We start from the raw sequence: 19,710 nt of genomic DNA, 5'->3' as shown, positions 1-19,710 counted from the left end.
ACTAACCAAACTGATCACATGGACCACAGCCTTGTCTAGCTCAATGAAAGTATGAGCCATGCCGTGTAGGGCCACCCAAGACAGACGGGTCAAGGCAGAGAGTTCTGACAAAACATGGTCCACTGGAGAAGGGAACGGCAAACCACTTCAGTATTCTTGCCTTGAGAACTCCATGAACAGTATGAAAAGGCAAAAAGATAGGACACTGAAAGATGAACTCCCCAGATCAGTAGGTGCCCAATATGCTACTGGAGATCAGTGGAGAAATGACTCCAGAAAGAAAGAAGAGACAGAGCCGAAGCAAAAACAACACCCATTTGTGCATGTGATGGGTGATGGAAGTAAAGTCCAATGCTGTAAAGAGCAATATTGCATAGGAACCTGGAATGTTAGGTCCATGAATCAAGGCAAATTGGAAGTGGTCAAATAGGAGATGGCAAGAGTGAACGTCGACATTTAGGAATCAGGGAACTAAAATGGACTGGAATGGGTGAATTTAACTCAGATGACCATTATATCTACTACTGTGGGCAAGAATCCCTTAGAAGAAATGGAGTAGCCATCATAGTCAACAAAAGAGTCCAAACTGCAGTACTTGGATGCAATCTCAAAAACAATAGAATGATCTCTGTTCGTTTCCAAGGCAAACCATTCAATATCACGGTAATCCAAGTTTATGCCCCGACCAGTAATGCTGAAGAAGCTGAACAGTTCTATGAAGACCTACAAGATCTTCTAGAACTAACACCCAAAAAAAGATGTCCTTTTCATTATAGGGGACTGGAATGCAAAAGTAGGAAGTCAAGAGATACCTGGAGTAACAGGCAAATTTGGCTTTGGAGTACAAAATGAAGCAGGTCAAAGGCTAACAGAGTTTTGCCAATAGAACTTGTTATAGCCACGCGTTCCAGGAAACAAGCTCACTCAGAAGGACGATGCAGATAGTGAAGTGCAGTTTATTACACCGGCGGGCCCAAGGCAGAGTATCCTCTTAGCCAAGGACCCTGACCAGCATTTGTGAAAATCTTTTATATCCCATGTGTACGTGTCTGAACTCACCACCCCAAATTCCTTGAGACTTACATAAACAAAGGAAGGGTAAATACAATCACAGTAATCTCATCATTTAGGTGTTATGTGTTCAAACAGTCAATAATCAATAAGCCCAAGGTTACATTCCAAACAGTTAATCAATAAGCCCGAAGTTACAGAAAAAATTTATGACCTGTCCGGAGGTAGGGGGATCAGTGTATGTTTTCTCTTAGGTGATGAGTAACCTGGATACAATCTTTAAGATTCCCCTGTCCGGAGGGGGTCTTATCCTTCTATTGGTGTTTCCATAGGCACTAAGCACAGAGTTTAGAGTCCATTAGAGAGGTGGCCAAGCATGATCAGCATGAACAGGCCTAAGATGGAGTCCAGGTCTTATGAATTCCCTCTTCAAACTCACTGGTCATAGAAAACACCCTCTTCCAACAACACAAGAGAAGACTCTATACATGGGCATCACCAAATGGTCAATACCGAAATCAGACTGATTATATTCTTTGCAGCCAAAGAGAAGAGAAGCTCTATACAGTCAGCAAAAACAAGACCCAGAGCTGACTGTGGCTCAGATCATGAACTCCTTATTGCCAAATTCAGACTTAAATTGAAGAAAGTAGGGGAAACCACTAGACCATTCAAGTATGACCTAAATCAAATCCCTTACAATTATACAGTGGAAGTGACAAATAGATTCAAGGGATTAGATCTGATAGACAGAGTGCCTGAAGAACTATGGACGGAAGTTCGTGACATTGTACAGGAGGCAGTGATCAAGACCATCCCCAAGAAAAGGAAATGCAAAAAGGCAAAATGGTTGTCTGAGGAGGCCTTACAAATAGCTGAGAAAAGGAGAAGCTAAAGGCAAAGGAAAAAAGGAAAGATATACCCATTTTAATGCAGAGTTCCAAAGAATAGCAAGGAGAGATAAGAAAGTCTTCCTCAGTGATCAATGCAAAGAAATAGAGGAAAACAACAGAATGGGAAAGACTAGATATCTCTTCAAGAAAATTAAAGATACCAAGCGATTTCATGCAAAGATGAGCACAATAAAGAACAGAAATGGTATGGACCTAACAGAACCAGAAGATATTAAGAAGTGGCAAGAATACAGAGTGAAAGTGAAAGTGAAAGTCACTCAGTTGTGTCCGACTCTTTGCGACCCCATGGACTGTCCATGGAATTCTCCAGGGCAGAATACTGGAGTGGGTAGCCTTTCCCTTCTCCAGGGGATTTCCCAACCCAGGGATCAAACCCAAGTCTCCAGCACTGCAGGCAGATTCTTTACCAGCTGAGCCACAAGGGAAGCCCAAGAACACTGGAGTGGGTAGCCTATCCCTTCTCCAGGGGATCTTCCCAACCCAGGAATTGAACCAGAGTCTCTTGCATTGCAGGTGGATTCTTTATCAAGGAACTATCAGGGAAGCCCAAGAATACACAGAAGATCACACCATCGTGGTTATCTGGGTCATGAAGATCTTTTTTGTATAGTTCTTCTGTGTATTCTTTATACAAAAAAGATCTTCATGATCCATATAACCATGATGGTGTAATCACTCACCTAGAGCCAGACATCCTGGAATTCGAAGTCAAGTGGGCCTTAGGAAGCATCACTACGAACAAAGCTAGTGGAGGTGATGGAATTCCAGTTGAGCTATTTCAAACCCTAAAAGATGATGCTGTGAAAGTGCTGCACTCAATATGCCAGCAAATTTGGAAAACTCAGCAGTGGCCACAGGACTTGAAAACATCAGTTTTCATTCCAATGCCAAAGAAAGGATGTGCCAAAGAATGTTCAAACCACCACACAACTGCACTCATCTCACACGCTAGCAAAGTAATGCTCAAAATTCTCCAAGCCAGGTTTCAATAGTACGTGAACCGTGAACTTCCAGATGTTCAAGCAGGATTTAGAAAAGGCAGAGGCACCAGAGATCAAATTGCCAACATCCGCTGGATCATCGAAAAAGCAAGAGAGTCACAGGAAAATATTTACTTCTGCTTTATTGACTATGCCAAAGCCTTTGACTGTGTGGATCACAACAAACTGTGGACAATTCTTAAAGAGATGGGAATATCTGACCTGCTTCCTGAGAAATCTGTATGCAGGTCAAGAAGCAACAGTTAGAACTGGACATGGAACAACAAACTGGTTCCAAATTGGGAAAGGAGTACGTCAAGGCTGTATGTTGTCACCCCACTTATTTAACTTATATGCTGAGTACATTATGTGAAATGCCAGGCTGGATGAAGCACAAACTGGAATCAAGATTGTCAGGAGAAATATCAGTAACCTCACATATGCAGATGACACCACCCTTATGTCAGGAAGCGAAGAAGAACTAAAGGGCCTCTTGATGAAAGTGAAAGAAGAGAGTGAAAAGTTGGCTTAAAACTCAACATTCAGAAAACTCAAATCATGGCATCTGTTCCCATCACTTCAGGCAAATAGATGGGGAAAAAATGGAAACAGTGAGAGACTTTATTTTGGGGGGCTCCAAAATCACTGCAGATGGTGACAGCAGCCATGAAATTAAAAGATGATTGCTCCTTGGAAGAAAAGCTATGACCAACCTAGACAGCTTATTAAAAAGCAGAGACATTACTTTGCCAACAAAGATCCATCTAGTCAAAGCTATGGTTTTTCCAGTAGTCATGTATGGGTGTGGGAGTTGGACCATAAAGAAAGCTGAGTGCTGAAGAATTGATGTGTTTGGACTGTGGTGTTGAAGAAGATTCTTGAGAATCCCTTGGACTGCAAGGAGATCCAACCAGTCCATCCTAAAGGAAATCAGTCCTGAATATTCATTAGAAGGATTGATGCTGAAGCTGAAACTCCAATACTTTGGCCACCTGATTTGAAGAACTGACTCATTGGAAAAGACCCTGATGCTGGGAAAGATTGAAGGTGGGAGGAGAAGGGAACTTCTCTCTAATTGCTTGCAAGGGCTTCTCATTGCAGTGTCTTCTCTTATTGCTGAGCATGGCCTCTAGGGCACGCTGGCTTCAGTAGTTGTGGGACATGGCTCAGTAGTTGCAGCTCCCAGACTCTAGAGCACAGGCTCAGTAGTTTGTGGCACACAGGCTTAGTTGCCCCATGGCATGTGGGATCTTTCCAGATCAGGGATTGAACTCATGTTTCTGACATTGGTAGGCGGATTCTTTACCACTGAGCCTCCAGGGAAGCCCACAATTGAGCTTTAAACAAGGAGTGGTCCTGTCTGGCTAGAAGCAAGCCTATATTCTTGAGTATTCATCCTCCATACTTCAGATCACTTTAGGTCCCATTTCTGAGGTCCAAAGATGAGCGCATATTAAGCTCATCTCATTGGAACAACCAAAGGTGCTGAAGACAACTCAAGTTAACTGGTATCATTCTCAAAGAGAGGTCAATCATCCCAAGAGGATGGGAATTGGTTTAAATGACTCACCTTTAGTTTTCTCATGCCTCATATTCCCTTCTCAAAAGGCACTCCTGAATCCCATACCCAAACCTCCTGCAAAATGCTGCAAGAAATGTACATCTCCCCTTCCACCCCAACCCAACAGCTACTCTCCTCCATTCAACAGCTCCTCTGGGAAAGAGCTGTTTTGCTTTCTTATTTTCATTTTAAAATGACTACTTAGTACCTCTTCAATGCCAAGCCTGTTCTAAGTACACAAGGATGAACACAGCCATCCATGCCCCTACAGGGTTTTCCTTCTAGTAGGGAAAAGCAGAGACATTACTTGGCTAACAAAGGTCCATCTAGTCAAAGCTATGGTTTTTCCAGTGGTCATGTATGGATGTGAGAGTTGGACTATAAAGAAAACTGAGCGCCGAAGAATTGATGCTTTTGAACTGTGGTGTTGGAGATGACTCTTGAGAGTCCCTTGGACTGGAAGGAGATCCAACCAGCCCATCCTAAAGGAGATCAGTTCTGGGTGTTCATTGGAAGGACTGATGTTGAAGCCGAAACTCCAATACTTTGACCACCTGATTTGAAGAACTGATTCATTTGAAAAGACCCTGATACTGGGAAAGATTGAAGGCAGGAGGAGAAGGGGACAACAGAGGATAAGATGGTTGGATGGCATCACCAACTCAATGGACGTGAATTTGAGTAAACTCTGGGAGTTGATGATGAACAGGGAAGCCTGGCGTAATGCAGTCCATGGGGTTGCAAAGAGTCAGACACGACTGAGCGATTGAACTGAACTGAGGGAAGACAAACAAATATAAATACATAAATAAAATATCAGGTAGGGTTATGAATAAAACTAAATAAGTAATGGGAGATGGGAGGGAGGTTCAAGAGGGAGGAGACATATGTATACCTGTGGCTGATTCATGTTGATGTATGGCAGAAACCAGCACAATGTTGTAAAGCCAATACCTTGCAACAAAAAATTTAAAGAAAAAAATAAGCAGAGTAAGGAGATAGAAAAGGATAAGAAGGGTCTATATTAAATAAGATGAGCAGAAAAAGCCCATCTAAAGAGGTGACATTGAACAGAGAAAGGCCATAGGTATGGGGACCCACACCTAGAATTGGGCCCAGGTTTTGAGAAGCCCACTCGGGCTGGGGCAAGCTCATTGAACAGGGACAGGGACAGGCAGAGATTTCTAGGAAAGGGACAGAGGGGAATTATCCTGTAGCTTTTCAAGTGTGGTCCACTCCTGCCCATCACAATCATACAATGCCAATGCTTATAACCCCACTGTTCCAGCCCTTGGAAGGGCCTTGCCTACCATTTTTCCCTCACTCCCTCAATCCGACTCATTCAACTTTTCCAAAGTTGCTGTGCTCTGCAACAGGGGCATGAAAGGGCAAACTTCCAGCTTTAAAGTTAGAGCAATCAACAGCCAAGGGATTTGAGGTAGCTGGGGCCTTGTTATCACAGTGCTGTAATGAGTCTCCAGAGAAACCTCACACCATCGCTCCAGAGAGGGAAAAGTTTCCCTCAGTGAATCAGCACTTAGGGTTCCAAGTTTCAAAATTCCATAGAAATTGGGAAACCATCCAAACACATTTATGTACCGCAGACACATGGAGTCACAAAGTCTCCCCCAAAATGGCTTATACCAAGGCCTTTTTAGGGATATTATTCCTGAATGTAGATGAAGGATAATTTAGCAGGACCCCTGGGGCCATCTGTGGTTGCACTAAGTGAATCTCATGACCCACAATTACGCCTGTAGCTCAGAGGGAAAGGACAGGAAGACAGACTCCAAGGCCATTGCCATGGGATGGTGAACTTTCTCCCTCACCCACAGAACCCAAGAGCAAGGGTCAGAGTCCTCTCAGCTGAGACTGTAATGTTTTGGTTTGTTTTTCCAAGCTTTAAATGTTTTCTTTTGTATTGAGGTATAGCCAATTAACAATGTTGTGGCAGTTTCAGGTGAACAGCCGGGGGATTCCGCCATAAATATACATTTATCCATTCTCCCCCAAACTCCCTCCCATCCAGGCTGGCACATAACATTGAGCAGAGTTCCATGTGCTATACAGTAACTCCTTGTTGGTTATCATTGTAAATATAGCTGTGTGTACAGGACCTTCCCAAAGTCCCTAACTAGTCCTTTTCCCCAGCAACCGTAACTTCGTTTTCTAAGTCTGTGAGTCTCTGTTTTGTAAATAAGTTCATTTGTATCATTTCTTTTTAGATTCCACCTATGTGCTATGCTGTGCTTAGTCTCTCATGTCTGACTCTCTGCAACCCCATGGACCCCTCCAGGCTTCTCTGTCCATGGGGATTCTCTAGGCAAGAATACTGGAGTGTGTTGCCATGCCCTCCTCCAGGGGATCTTCCCAACGAAGGGATTGAACCCAGGTCTCCCGCATTGCAGGCAGACTTTACCATCTGAGCCACCAGAAAAGCCTATAAGGGATGTCATACGATATTTCTCCTTTTCTGTCTGGAGAATGTAATGGTTTTGATGAACCTAAAAAGGCAAGAAGCTCCTGAGAGTCTGGAAACCCTCTGCAGCTGGGTGATCAGGAAGATCCAAGAGTAGCTGTTTTTCAGCCCTGAGGTAATTTGTTCTGTTTAAGGTAGCCAAGTGACCACAAAATGAAGAACATGTGGCTTGTGAAAGAGGATGCAACACAGCTAGGCTAGATAATAAAAGTGAACATTAACTGAACATTTACTATGTGCTGTTCCAAGTGCTTCACACATTTCCTTGAATCCTCCAAGCAGACCCTATGAGTTAGGTGCTGTTATCATGATACCCAATCCACCAAGAAGATGGAGGCACAGAGACTAATAAGGCACTTGCTTCCAAAGTTACATATTGATGGAAGAGTCAGGATTTAAATTCAGGTCAGAATCCAGATCCTACTCCCCTAGATGTTATCATGCGTGGCACTCTGGAAACGACCCTAAAGTCTGAATAGTCTCAGTATGGCTCTGGATATAGCGGGCACCAACTCTTTTTTGTGTGCATGACTTTTACTGTCAGGGAAATTTGCCTGACCAATGTCTTAAAGTCTGTTTCTCTGATGGAAAATCCCCTACTTTTGTTAAGTGCTAGGTTGGTATGAACTGACCGTTCCCAGAAGAGTAATAACCTGAGCTCCGTGAACTCCAGGGCCCCTCCCTGCCTTGTGCTCAAAGTTCTAATGGAACTGCTCTGGGCAAGAGGCAAGGCAGAGACTTGAACACAGAGGGAACCTATGGAGCTCAGCAGGTCCACTGTATAGGCAGAACCTAATTTATACCTGGACATGTGTGCTAAGTTGCTTTGGTCGTGTCTGACTCTTTATAACCCTATGAACTGTAGCCCCTCAGGCTCCTCTGTCCATGGTATTTTCCAGGCAAAAATACTGGAGTGGGGTGCCATGCTCTCCTCCAGGGGATCTTCCTGACCCAGGGCTTCAAGCCCTCATCTCTTACATCTCCTGCATTGGCAGTTGAGTTCTTTACCACTAGTGCCACCTGGGAAGCCTACTGGACACCATCCTACTAACCCTATACAGTTCTGTGAGTTGCAGCTGCTCCTAGATCTGTTTGAGAAACCATTCCATTGTCTCCTCCCTCCAGCCAAAGGGATAGCCATCTCGCTTGCACCATGCTACACCTGTAGCTCTTAAAGACAAGCAAGAGGAAGTAGCTGCATAGTCTCCTACAAAAAGTCATACCCTCCTGTACTCTCCGACCAAAATACTTCTTGTCACACAGGAGCAATTTCTGCTGTCCATGAGGAAAAACAACAGAGGGTAACAACTGTCTGCTTTTAATTCAAACAGCTACTATGTCCTTTCCCATGACTGACTGACTTCCTTCTTTTATAATTTCTGAAGCATTCCTAGATGTCTCATAATTATATAAACAGATCTGATTTTTTCCAGCTTTTTATTATGAAAATGTTTAAATACACAGGAAAGCATTAAAAAAAAAAATGGTGCAATGAACACCCCAAACCCACCACCTGATGCAATTTTTTAACTCTTAGTGAGCATCTATGCTTCAATGTATAAATGAAATTCCTAAGGATCGGAAAAAGTTTCAAATATTCACAAGAAACCTAATTAATGACTATACTCAATGGTGAAATATTAAAATAATTCTAACACTGAAATAAGAAAAATATAAGCTTGATATGCACTAATTTGATCTTGGTTAGAAATTATGACTGAAGACAAAAGCTATAACCCTTAGTTAACAATGTAACAAATTGCCTTGAAAGAAAGGGAGACCACTGACACAGAGGCTTTAAGAAAGCAGAGTCATAAACCAACCATTGAATCTTATTAGATAGAAAACAGCAAAAATATTTACATATAAGTTACTCAAAAATTTAGTGAAATCTACTTTTTTTCTGGATCTTGTGCTCACAGAATTGACCGTTTGTCTGAATCAGTCAACTAAAAAGACCAAGGAGTATTCCCACAGTACTGAAAGATTTTTTTTTTCCTCTTTTAATTATTTTTTAGCCACACCACATGACATGCAGGATCCTAGTTTCCTGACCAGGGATTGAACTCTTGCTCCCTGAAGTGGAAGCTCAGGGTCTTAACCACTGGACCTCCAGGGAAGTTTCTACTGAAAGATTTTTTTTTTAATACTTCCATGGATCATTGTCTTGTAACACTGAAATTAAAAATATTTGTTATAGGAAACCATATGTGTGTAAAATGTTTGTTTTCAGAAGACTGTGTGTTCATACATAGTTGTAAACTGTTTTCATGAGAGGCTGATTTATTCGCCACTATTACTGTTATTACCTCACATATGAAATTATATAGTTAAATAAATACCAAAAGAAACGTCATAGTCTAAAATGCTTATATTAGTAAACAAGAAAGAACAAAAATTACTAATTGAGGATGCAAAACAATATATTAGGAAGAAATGCTAGAAGGAAGAAATTAATATAGAGAAAAGCACAAAATAGTGAATTTTTATAACTAGAAACAGCAAATACAAGAACTGATTTTTGAAAATCAACTAATAGATTAACTGTTAGTGAGCCTAACTTTTTTTTTAAAAAGGAGAAAGCACAAACACACCGAATAGGAAAGGAAGAAATAACCAGACACAACAGAAATATATGTGTGTGTGTGTGTGTGTGTGTGTGTGTGTATAAAGATATATATGTGTATATATATATATATATATTTGGTTTTGCTCACATATATCCAAATATATTTGAAAACTTGTATGAAATGGATCAAAACTGACCCTAGAAAAGATGGAAAATCTAAATACACTAAGTAGCACAGAGTAACATAGAATAAAGAAAGCTGTCATTTACCCTCTATACACTCTCTCCCCACCCCAAAATGACCAGCAGATAATTTAGCAGAACTGTTAAAGGTATGCGTGGGGAATCTGCTGCTCAAAAGCAAATAAGCAAGCCAGGTTGCTGGAAAGGAAAGTTTGCTTTATTTCAGATGCCGGTAACTGGTAGGAGAGGGTGGCAGACACTTGTCCAAAGGTCGACTGACCTCCCCACCCCGCCCCACCCCCTCAAGCAGGGGGTGAGAGTATTTAAGGCAGAGTTGGGGGGTTGGGCAACATGCAGAAACAGCACAGTCATCTCTAACAGTCATCTTCAAATTGGTCATCAGTGGTCTGACCAGCATCATCTTGGTTGTTTTAGGTACAGTTAGTATTCAGTTCCGGGGTCCATTTGTTCCCATTTCTTTGTGATCAATTCTTGGAATTGTGGCAACTCGAGTCCTGGGTATAGTCTGGTCATCACGTAGTTAACTTTTCCACCTGGTGTTTTAGTATCTATAAGACAGCTCACAGGATATGGCTCAGAGTATTTATCTACAGCCCTTGAGAAAGAACTAAAGGTGCTTGATTATACTTGATAACTACATCATTATTGTTTGGTCTCCTTAGATGTTTTCCTTTGTTTCCACATTTCTCACTTCTCTGATTAAACTTATTCTTTGATTAAAGTTTTCCACAAGCAAAAGGCAGGAAGAGAACATGGTAGAGGGGCAAGGACCATATGGTCCTGCTCCGTTTCAGAACTAAGCACAGAAAATAAGGAAATCTTTCTAGCTATTTTCATAAAGCAAGGATTGCATCAGTAGGAAAACAGAAAAAAAAAATAGTACTGAAAAGGAAAACTATCCACTTATGAATATCAGTGCAAAAATCACAAAATATTTGCAATAAGAATCCAGTGAAGAAGTAAAAAAATAAGATACCATAATCAAGTGTAATTTTTTAAGGAATGCAAGATGATACAATATTAGGAAATCTATTAGTATAATTCACCATATGAATGTGAAAAAGAGAAACATAATCATTTCAATAGATGTTGGAAAAAATGTTTTTCTAAAAATCAATTTACATTCTTAATTTTTTTTAGGTTAGAAGTTCTTAATAAAATGGGAAAAGATGAATATCTTCATAATGTTATATATCTGTAATCTCCAAAGTCAGAATTATTTTCAGCTGGGAAAGATAAAAAACTTTCCCACTAAAGTTAGAAAAACAACAAAATGCTCATTATTGCCTACCAATGTAAGGTGCAAATATTCAAGAGAAATGAAGAAGGAATAAGCAAAGAGAAGTCGAAAACAGGACAATTCTTAACTAGGAACTTCCAGAGAATTACCTGAAAAACTATTACTACCAACAGAGTAAGATGGCTCAGTACAAAAACAATACACAAAAATCAATAGCTTTATTATTAGTGAGAAATAAGTTACAGATAACAGAAATCATTCAAATTGATATAAGTTGAAGGTGATTTTTTGTGTGGGGTTCACAAAGTCACTGGAAGGGCTGGAGGAACAGGACCTAAGCAGAATTCCAAGGAACACTTAGTCAGACTACCTCTGCTGTGATTGTGTGTGTGCTAAGTCACTTTAGTCATGTCTAACTCTTTGCAAAAGTAGGAAGTCAAGAAACACCTGGCATAACAGGCAAATTTGGCCTTGGAGTACACAATGAAGCAGGGCAAAGGCTAATAGAGTTTTGCCAAGAAAATGCACTGGTTATAGCAAACACCCTCTTCCAACAACACAAGAGAAGACTCTACACGTGGACATCACCAGATGGTCAACACCGAAATCAGATTGATTATATTCTTTGCAGCCAAAGATGGAGAAGCTCTAACAGTCAGCAAAAACAAGACCAGGAGCAGACTGTGGCTCAGATCATGAACTGCTTATTGCCAAATTCAGACTTAAATTGAAGAAAGTAGGGAAAACCACTAGTCCATTCAGGTATGACCTAGATCAAATCCCTTATGAGTATACAGTAGAAGTGACAAATAGATTTAAGGGACTAGATCTGATAGACAGGGTGCCTGATGAACTATGGACAGAGGTTCGTGACATTGTAGAGGAGACAGGGAACAAGACAATCCCCATGGAAAAGAAATGCAAAAAAGCAAAATGGCTGTCTGAGGAGGCCTTACAGATAGCTGGGAAGAGAAGAGAAGCGAAAAGCAAAGGAGAAAAGGAAAGATATCCCCATCTGAATGCAGAGTTCCAAAGAACAGCAAGGAGAGATAAGAAAGCCTTCCTCAGTGATCAATGCAAAGAAATAGAGGAAAACAACAGATTGGGAAAGACTAGAGATCTCTTCAAGAAAATTAGAGATACCAAAGGAATATTTCATGCAAAGACAGGCTCGATAAAGGACAGAAATGGAATGGACCTAAGAGAAGCAGAAGATATTATGAAGAGGTGGCAAGGATATATAGAAGAACTGTACAAAAAAGATCTTCACGACCCAGATAATCACGATGGTATGATCACTCACGTAGAGCCAGACATCCTGGAATGTGAAGTCAAGTGGGCCTTAGAAAGCATCACTATGAACAAAGCTAGTAGAGGTGATGGAATTCCAGTTGAGCTATTTCAAATCCTAAAAGATGATGCTGTGAAAGTGCTGCACTTGATATGCCAGCAAATTTGGAAAACTCAGCAGTGGCCATAGGACTGGAAAAGGTCAGTTTTCATTTCAATCCCAAAGAAAGGCAATACCAAAGAATGCTCAAACTACCGCACAATTGCACTCATCTCACATGCTAGTAAAGTAATGCTCAAAATTCTCCAAGCCAGGCTTCAGCAATACATGAACCGTGAACTTCCAGATGTTCAAGCTGGTTTTAGAAAAGGCAGAGGAACCAGAGATCAAATTGCCAATATCCGCTGGATCATCGAAAAAGCAAGAGAGTTCCAGAAAAACATCTATTTCTGCTTTATTGACTATACCAAAGCCTTTGACTGTGTGGATCACAATAAACTGTGGAAAATTCTGAAAGAGATGGGAATACCAGACCATCTGACCTGTCTCTTGAGAAATCTGTATGCAGGTCAAGAAGCAACAGTTAGAACTGGACATGGAACAACAGACTGGTTCCAAATAGGAAAAGGAGTACGTCAAGCCTGTATATTGTCACCCTGCTTATTTAACTTATATGCAGAGTACATCATGAGAAACGCTGGGCTGGAGGAAACGCAAGCTGGAATCAAGATTGCCGGGAGAAATATCAATAACCTCAGATACGCAGATGACAACACCCTTATGGCAGAAATTGAAGAAGAACTAAAGAGCCTCTTGATGAAAGTGAAAGAGGAGAGTGAAAAAGTTGGCTTAAAGCTCAATGTTCAGAAAACTAAGATCATGGCATCTGGTCCCATCACTTCATGGGAAATAGATGGGGAAACAGTGGAAACAGCATCAGACTTTATTTTTGGGGGCTCCAAAATCACTGCTGATGGTGATTGCAGCCATGAAATTAAAAGACGCTTACTCTTTGGAAGGAGGGTTATGGCCAACCTAGATAGCATATTTAAAAGCAGAGACATTACTTTGCCAACAAAGGTCAGTCTAGTCAAGGCTATGGTTTTTCCAGTGGTCATGTATGGATGTGAGAGTTGGACGGTGAAGAAAGCTGAGCGCTGCAGAATTGATGCTTTTGAACTGTGGTGTTGGAGAAGACTCTTGAGAGTCCCTTGGACAGCAAGGAGATCCAATCAATTCATCCTAAAGGAGATCAATCCTGGGTGTTCATTGGAAGGACTGATGGTGAAGCTGAAACTCCAATACTTTGGCCACCTCATGCGAAGAGTTGACTCATTGGAAAAGACCCTGATGCTGGGAAGGATTGGGGGCAGGAGGAGAAGGGGACGACAGAGGATGAGATGCTTGGATGGCATCACTGGCTCGATGGACATGGTTTGGGTAGACTCTGGGAGTTGGTGATGGACAGAGAGGCCTGGCGTGCTGCAATTCATGGGGTCGCAAAGAGTCGGACATGACTGAGCGACTGAACTGAACTGAACCCTTTGCAACCCCATGAACTGTAGCCCGCAGGGCTCCTCTGTTCATGGGATGCTACAGGCAGGAATACTGGAGAGGGTTGCCATTTCCTCCTCCAGGGGATCTTCCCCACCCAGGAATCGAACCCATGTCTCATGTCTCATATGTTCTGCATTGGCTGGCGGATTCTTTACCACTAGCACCACCTGGGAAACCCTGTGCTGTGATGGGGTGCACCGCAATTCTGCTGCCGGAAGTTGCTGGATCAGGAAAAATGACACCTGCTGGGAACCCCATTATCTCATGCCCTACCACTCTACCCCACATAACGGAGCTCCAATTGTATTTTCTGCATGTACAAAATCTAGATTCCATCCAGAATACTAGTTATTCTGATCTTGGAATTGCAGTTTTCAACTATAGAAAGTCAGCTCTAATGAAAAACTGTAAAAATAATCTCCTTGGACCTAAAAGACTTTTAACTTCAGATGCTGTATTATAAAATGCCTTGTTTCGTGCTGATAAGAAACTCAATTTTATAAGCTTTCAAAATTAAACACAGCTGGTTAATCAACCATAGGGAAAGAGTCAGATGAGGATAAATTTAACTGTGTTCTCAAACAAAAGTGACAAATTTCTCTGTTGCTTTCCTGCTCTTCAATATAAAAGTAAATAAGTAAATGTGATTCACTGTTACATTATTTCATTACTCATTTTAAATGAATACCTTAAAGTTTATCAAAAATCATGAACAGGGTTTAGTTAAACAGAAGTCATGAGGCACAGCTAAGTGAAGGAGATAATAATAGCCTAATAACGATGTTTGTGAATCACTTCCAGTAAATCTGGATCTCCCAGTGAACTTCTGCTTGATATTCAGATGCGGTTCTTCATAAGTTATAACAAGCCCAAACGACTTTTAATTACTGAGGCTGGTACCAGAATTCACTGACTCCTTTCTTCAAAAGTAACAATCTAGGCAGGATGATGAAATAGTTGATAATAATCTCTTTGTGGAAGTATTCCAGCTACTAAGTAAAGAAAGTATGAAAGAATTAGAATCCAACCATATGAAATATTCTTGCCAAGAAAAATCAAACCTGAATCTGATCAAGCTTCTACACTGAATAAACCAGTCTTCAGGGAACACAGAGGGGCAGAGGAACGGGTTGCACGGCACCACGAGGATGCAAACAGTAAGCAGAGGCTGTGGGCGTGCTATAGGACAAATGACCGGTTCACTCAAGTAAATCGTAAGAGAAAAAAAGAGGGAGAATGAGGATGAGGATCTAGATTTTAGAAGTCTTAGGGGAACATCAGCAAGTTGCAAAGTATGTTAGGTTATGTTATAAAATTTATCAAGATGATCAGAGAAATATGGACAGAAAATACGAGAGGCTATCTAATATACTAAGCTTACTATGCTATATTAGATTATATATACTATTAGTATCATATATTAATATATAATATTAGTAGTATAAATATTAAGAAGTTATTATTAAACTTATGCTAAGAGAAATATATCAAGAGAGAAAAAGATAAAGTAAATGTGGTACATTGTTAGCATATAGGGAATCTGGGTGAAGGACATATGGGAATTCCTCACAACTTAAGTGCAAATCAAAACTTATGTCAAAATGAAAAGCTAAAACAAAATAAAATTGTGTCTCAATTCCACAAGTCTCAATTAAAAACAAAATAACCAAGACAGAGGAAATTGCCTTTCTAGAGCCACAAAGTCCTTGTTTACAAAAAAAGAAGCTTATATCTTCCACATGAATAGCCATCTGTGTACCATCAACACCTATCAAAGGAATCCTGGGGGAGAAACTGATATAAAGCAGAAATGGAGCCCAGGCCCCTATAGAGCCAGAACTCTGCCGTCCTGAGCTGCCCTGGAGCCTGAGGAGAGGATGCCCCAACATTCCGCCCCCACCCACGGTGGAACCAGCACTCTAGGGGCAGCACACCTGGTTATCCATAGCATCCAAGCCACGGTGGCTCCTTATGTAATCTTCCCATGCTGTCTCTTAATAACATGTGGATTCCTGAAAGGCCAATTAGCATCACAACTTTGGATGAACTGGATCTGGGATTTGCCAGGGTGTGGGCTTCAGGACAACACCTGGCCAAGTCCACGATGATGAAAGGTCAGTCTCCTGAGAATATATTGGAGCTTCAGCTTCTGGACAACACTGAACCTCGTGCATGCAGACAAAAGCCCAGTGTTTTCAGAACCCACTGGGACATACCACCTTGGCAGTAAAAGTTGAAGAAAAAGTGGGGAGAAGCTTCTTGTATGTGGCTGACTGCTAAGAAGGGGTCCATTTTCAGAGGAGCCAGCAAAGGAAGGGCTCAATGTAGACTATTCTGGATTTCAGGTAGTTTTGTTTGTGGCATAGAGAGTTTCCAGGGTCTTTGGTGTGTGGTATCTACTTTCCTTGACATCATTTATTGAGAGGACTTTGCCCAGTGTATGTCCTTGGCAGATTTCTTAAATTAATTGATCACATACACATGAGTTTATTTCTGGGTTCTCTGTTTTATTGCTTTGGTGCATGTGCCTGTTTTTGTGCCAATTACATACTTTTTTGATTCCTGTAGTTTCATAGTTTAGTTTGAAGTCAGCCAGTTGATTCCAGCTGTGCTCTCCTTTTGTAAGATCACTTTGCCTTTTGGGGGTCCTTTTTGGTTCCTCACACATGACAGAATTGTTAGTTCTGTTTTGTGAAAAATGTGAAAAATTTTAATTGAATCGGATGTGTAAGGTGCTTGAACTGGAGGAACATCTTCTTTTTTTTTTTTTTTATAAATTTATTTATTTTAGTTGGGGGCTAATTACTTTACAATATTGTAATAGTTTTTGCCATACATTGACATGAATCAGCCATGGGTTTACATGTGTTCCCCTTCCTGGACCCCCCACCCACCTCCCTCCCCATCCCATCCCTCTGGGTCATCCCATTGCCCTGGCCCTGAGCCCTTGTCTCATGCATCGAACATGGAATGGTGTTCTGTTTCACATATGATAATATACATGTTTCAGTGCTATTCTCCCAGAACGTCCCACCCTCACCTTCTCCCTCAGAGTCCATAAAATTGTTCTATGCATCTGTGTCTCTTATTCTGTCTCGCATATAGGGTTATCGTTACCATCTTTCAAATTCCATATATATGCATTAGTATACTGTATTTACGTTGCCCTCCGAGATAAGAAATCTTCCCCCACACCCGCCGGTGAGAGGGTTTCCTGGTGCTTGGAAATTCCTCCTCTTTTACGACTCCCTCCCCGGGACGGGTCTCCGTCCCTAACTCTTTTGTCTCTCTTTTTATCTTTTATAATTTCTCCTACCTCTTTTGAAGATAATGCGCTGTCTTTGTGGAAGCCTGACGTCCTCTGCCAGCCTTCAGAAGTAGTTTTGTGAAGTTTGCTCAGCGTTCAGATGTTCTTTCGATAAATTTGTGGAGGAGAGAGTGGTCTCCCCGTCCTATTCCTCCGCCATCTTAGCCTCGCCTTGGAGGAACATCTTAACAATATTCTTCCAATGCCTGATTATAGAATATTTTTCTTTTAATATTTATTTTTATTTACGTATTTATTTACTTGACTGTGCTGGGTATTAGTTGCAATACATGGGATCTTTTTTTCAGTTGCGGCATGTGGGATCTAGCTCCCTGACCAGAGATTGACCCTAGGACCCCTGCATTGGGAGCCGGGAGTCTTAGCCTCTGGACCACCAGGGAAGTTCTCAGGATATTTTTCTGTTTATTTCTTCTTCAGTCTCTTTATTGAAGTGTCTTACAGTTTTCATGGTGCAGGTCTTTCACATCATTCCTTAAATTCATACCTAGGTATGAATTTAAATACCTAGGTATTTTGTTCTTTTTAATGCAATTGTAAATGTGTTGTTTTCTTAATTTTTCTGATACTTCTTTATTAGTGTATAGAAACTCAGCTGACTTTTGTTTATTGCTTTTGTATCATGAAACTTTACTAAACTCATTAGTATTACTTGCAACTTTTGGTGGTTTGATGTGGAAAACTGTAATTCAAAAATCCCATGGTTTCTACCATATCCCAGTCATCCACAGCACTCAAAACATAGTAACTACTAATACAGTCTTTCCATAGTAGAAATAAATAAATAATAAAAGTCTCATTTTCCCATTTTATTTGACTGCAATACTTTTCATATATATTTTTTAGTGGTTTTACCCTTTTTTTTTGGCTGCACTGGGTCTTCATTGCTATGCACAGGTTTTCTCTAGTTGCGGTGAGTGGGGGCTACTCCCTGTTGCAGTACACGGGCTTCTCACTGCGGTGGCTTCTCTTGTTGTGGACCACAGGCTCTAGGTGCACAGGCTTCAGCAGCTACAGCACCTGGGCTCAGTAGTTGCAGCTCAAGAGCCCTAGAGCTCGCGGGCTTCAGTAGTTGTGGCATACAGGCTCAGCAGCTGTGGTGCACAGGCTTAGTTGCTCCGAGGCATGTGGAATCTTCCCAGATCAGGGATAGAACCCCTGTCTCCTGTACTGGCGGGTGGATTCTTATCCACTGTACCACCAGGGAAGTCCACTTTTCATATATTTTAAGTTCTCACACACAATGGAACCTAATTTGGATATTTCATTCAATTTCCACCAACCTACTTCCTACTCTATGTCTCTGTCATGCTGATTTGCTATGGAGCTTTTGAAGTCCATTCTGACACGTAGCAAGGCAAGCAGATCATTGCTAGTTTTTAACATTTCCTCATACAAAAAATTTCTTCCCTATTCTAAGACTCTTATTCTTTTAGTTAAACATTGTTTGTTTTATTCATATACACACACATACACACGGGTTAGTATTCTTTTATTTATTTATTTTCTGCTGCACTGGGTGTTCATTGCTTTGTCAGGGCTTTCTCTTGTTGCAGTGAGCAGGAGTTACTCTTTGTTTTGTTCTGGTGCTTGGGCTTCTCATTGTGATGGCTTCTCTTGTTGCAGAGCAGAGGCTCTAGGCACACGGGCATTGGGAGTTGTGATACAAGGGCTCAGTAGTTTCAGTTCATGGGCTCTAGAGCTCAGGCTCAGTGGTTGCAGCACTCAGGCTCAGTCAAGAGCCCTAGAGCTCACGGGCTTCAGTAGTTGTGGGGCATGGGCTTAGTTGCTCTGAGTCATGTGGAATCTTTCCAAACCAAGGATCCAACCCACGTCCCCTGCATTGGCAGACAGATTCCTATCCACTGCACTACCATGGAATTTCCAAGTTAGTATTCCAATTAAAATGACATTGGATTAACTTTTTAAACAATATTTATTTGTCTGTACTGGTCCTTAGTTGTGGCATGTGGAATATTTAGTTGAGGCATGTGGGATCCAGCTCCCTGACCAGGGATCAAACCCAGTCCCCTGCACTGAAAGTTCAGAGTCTTAGCCACTGGACCAGCAGGAAAGTCTCTGGGTTTACTTTTGAAAGAATCAACTTTTTTAATATCAAGTCTTCCCAAGAGCATGGTATGTCTTTCCATTTGTTCAGGTTTTGTATAAAATAATTTTCTTCATAAAGATGTTCCTTTTCTTGTTTAGAACAAGTATTTTACAGTTTTTATTGTTATAGTTCTTGCTATGAATACATTATTTTTCCTATTGGCTTATTCTTTATTAACTACAGTGATACAGTACTAAATCTCTGGGGTTTTATGCAGTCATATCACCAGCTTATGTTTATCTCTTCTTTTCCAATGTCTTGACCAGCTATTTCATTTTGTGTGATTGTATTTGCTAGAAATAATAATGTCAATAGCAAGCATTCTTATCTGGTTCCTAATTTTAATTGAAATCATATTTCAATTAGCTCTACTGGCGTGTTTGGTAATTGGTTTTTGTTATATTTAAAAAATCTGCTTTTGTCCCTATTTTTATAGAGTTTTTAAGTTAAGAATGCTGCTAAATTTTAT

General features: G+C 41.0%; 1 long non-coding RNA gene across 1 annotated transcript; it reads left to right on the top strand.

Annotated features, from left to right (window-relative positions):
* Positions 1-1,368: 1,368 nt before the first annotated feature.
* On the top strand, positions 1,369-9,152 carry LOC145512616 (uncharacterized). Its single transcript, XR_014058667.1, has 3 exons — positions 1,369-5,286; positions 6,692-7,060; positions 8,964-9,152. It is a non-coding gene; the product is annotated as an uncharacterized LOC145512616 (long non-coding RNA).
* The last annotated feature ends 10,558 nt before the right edge of the window (positions 9,153-19,710 follow it).

This window comes from Giraffa tippelskirchi, chromosome 7 (assembly GCF_054371585.1).
Source record: "Giraffa tippelskirchi isolate mGirTip1 chromosome 7, T2T-mGirTip1v1.2.pri, whole genome shotgun sequence".
NCBI lineage: Eukaryota > Metazoa > Chordata > Mammalia > Artiodactyla > Giraffidae > Giraffa > Giraffa tippelskirchi.
Note: the sequence above shows the minus strand (reverse complement) of the source record. Positions and strands in the feature narration are given on the sequence as shown.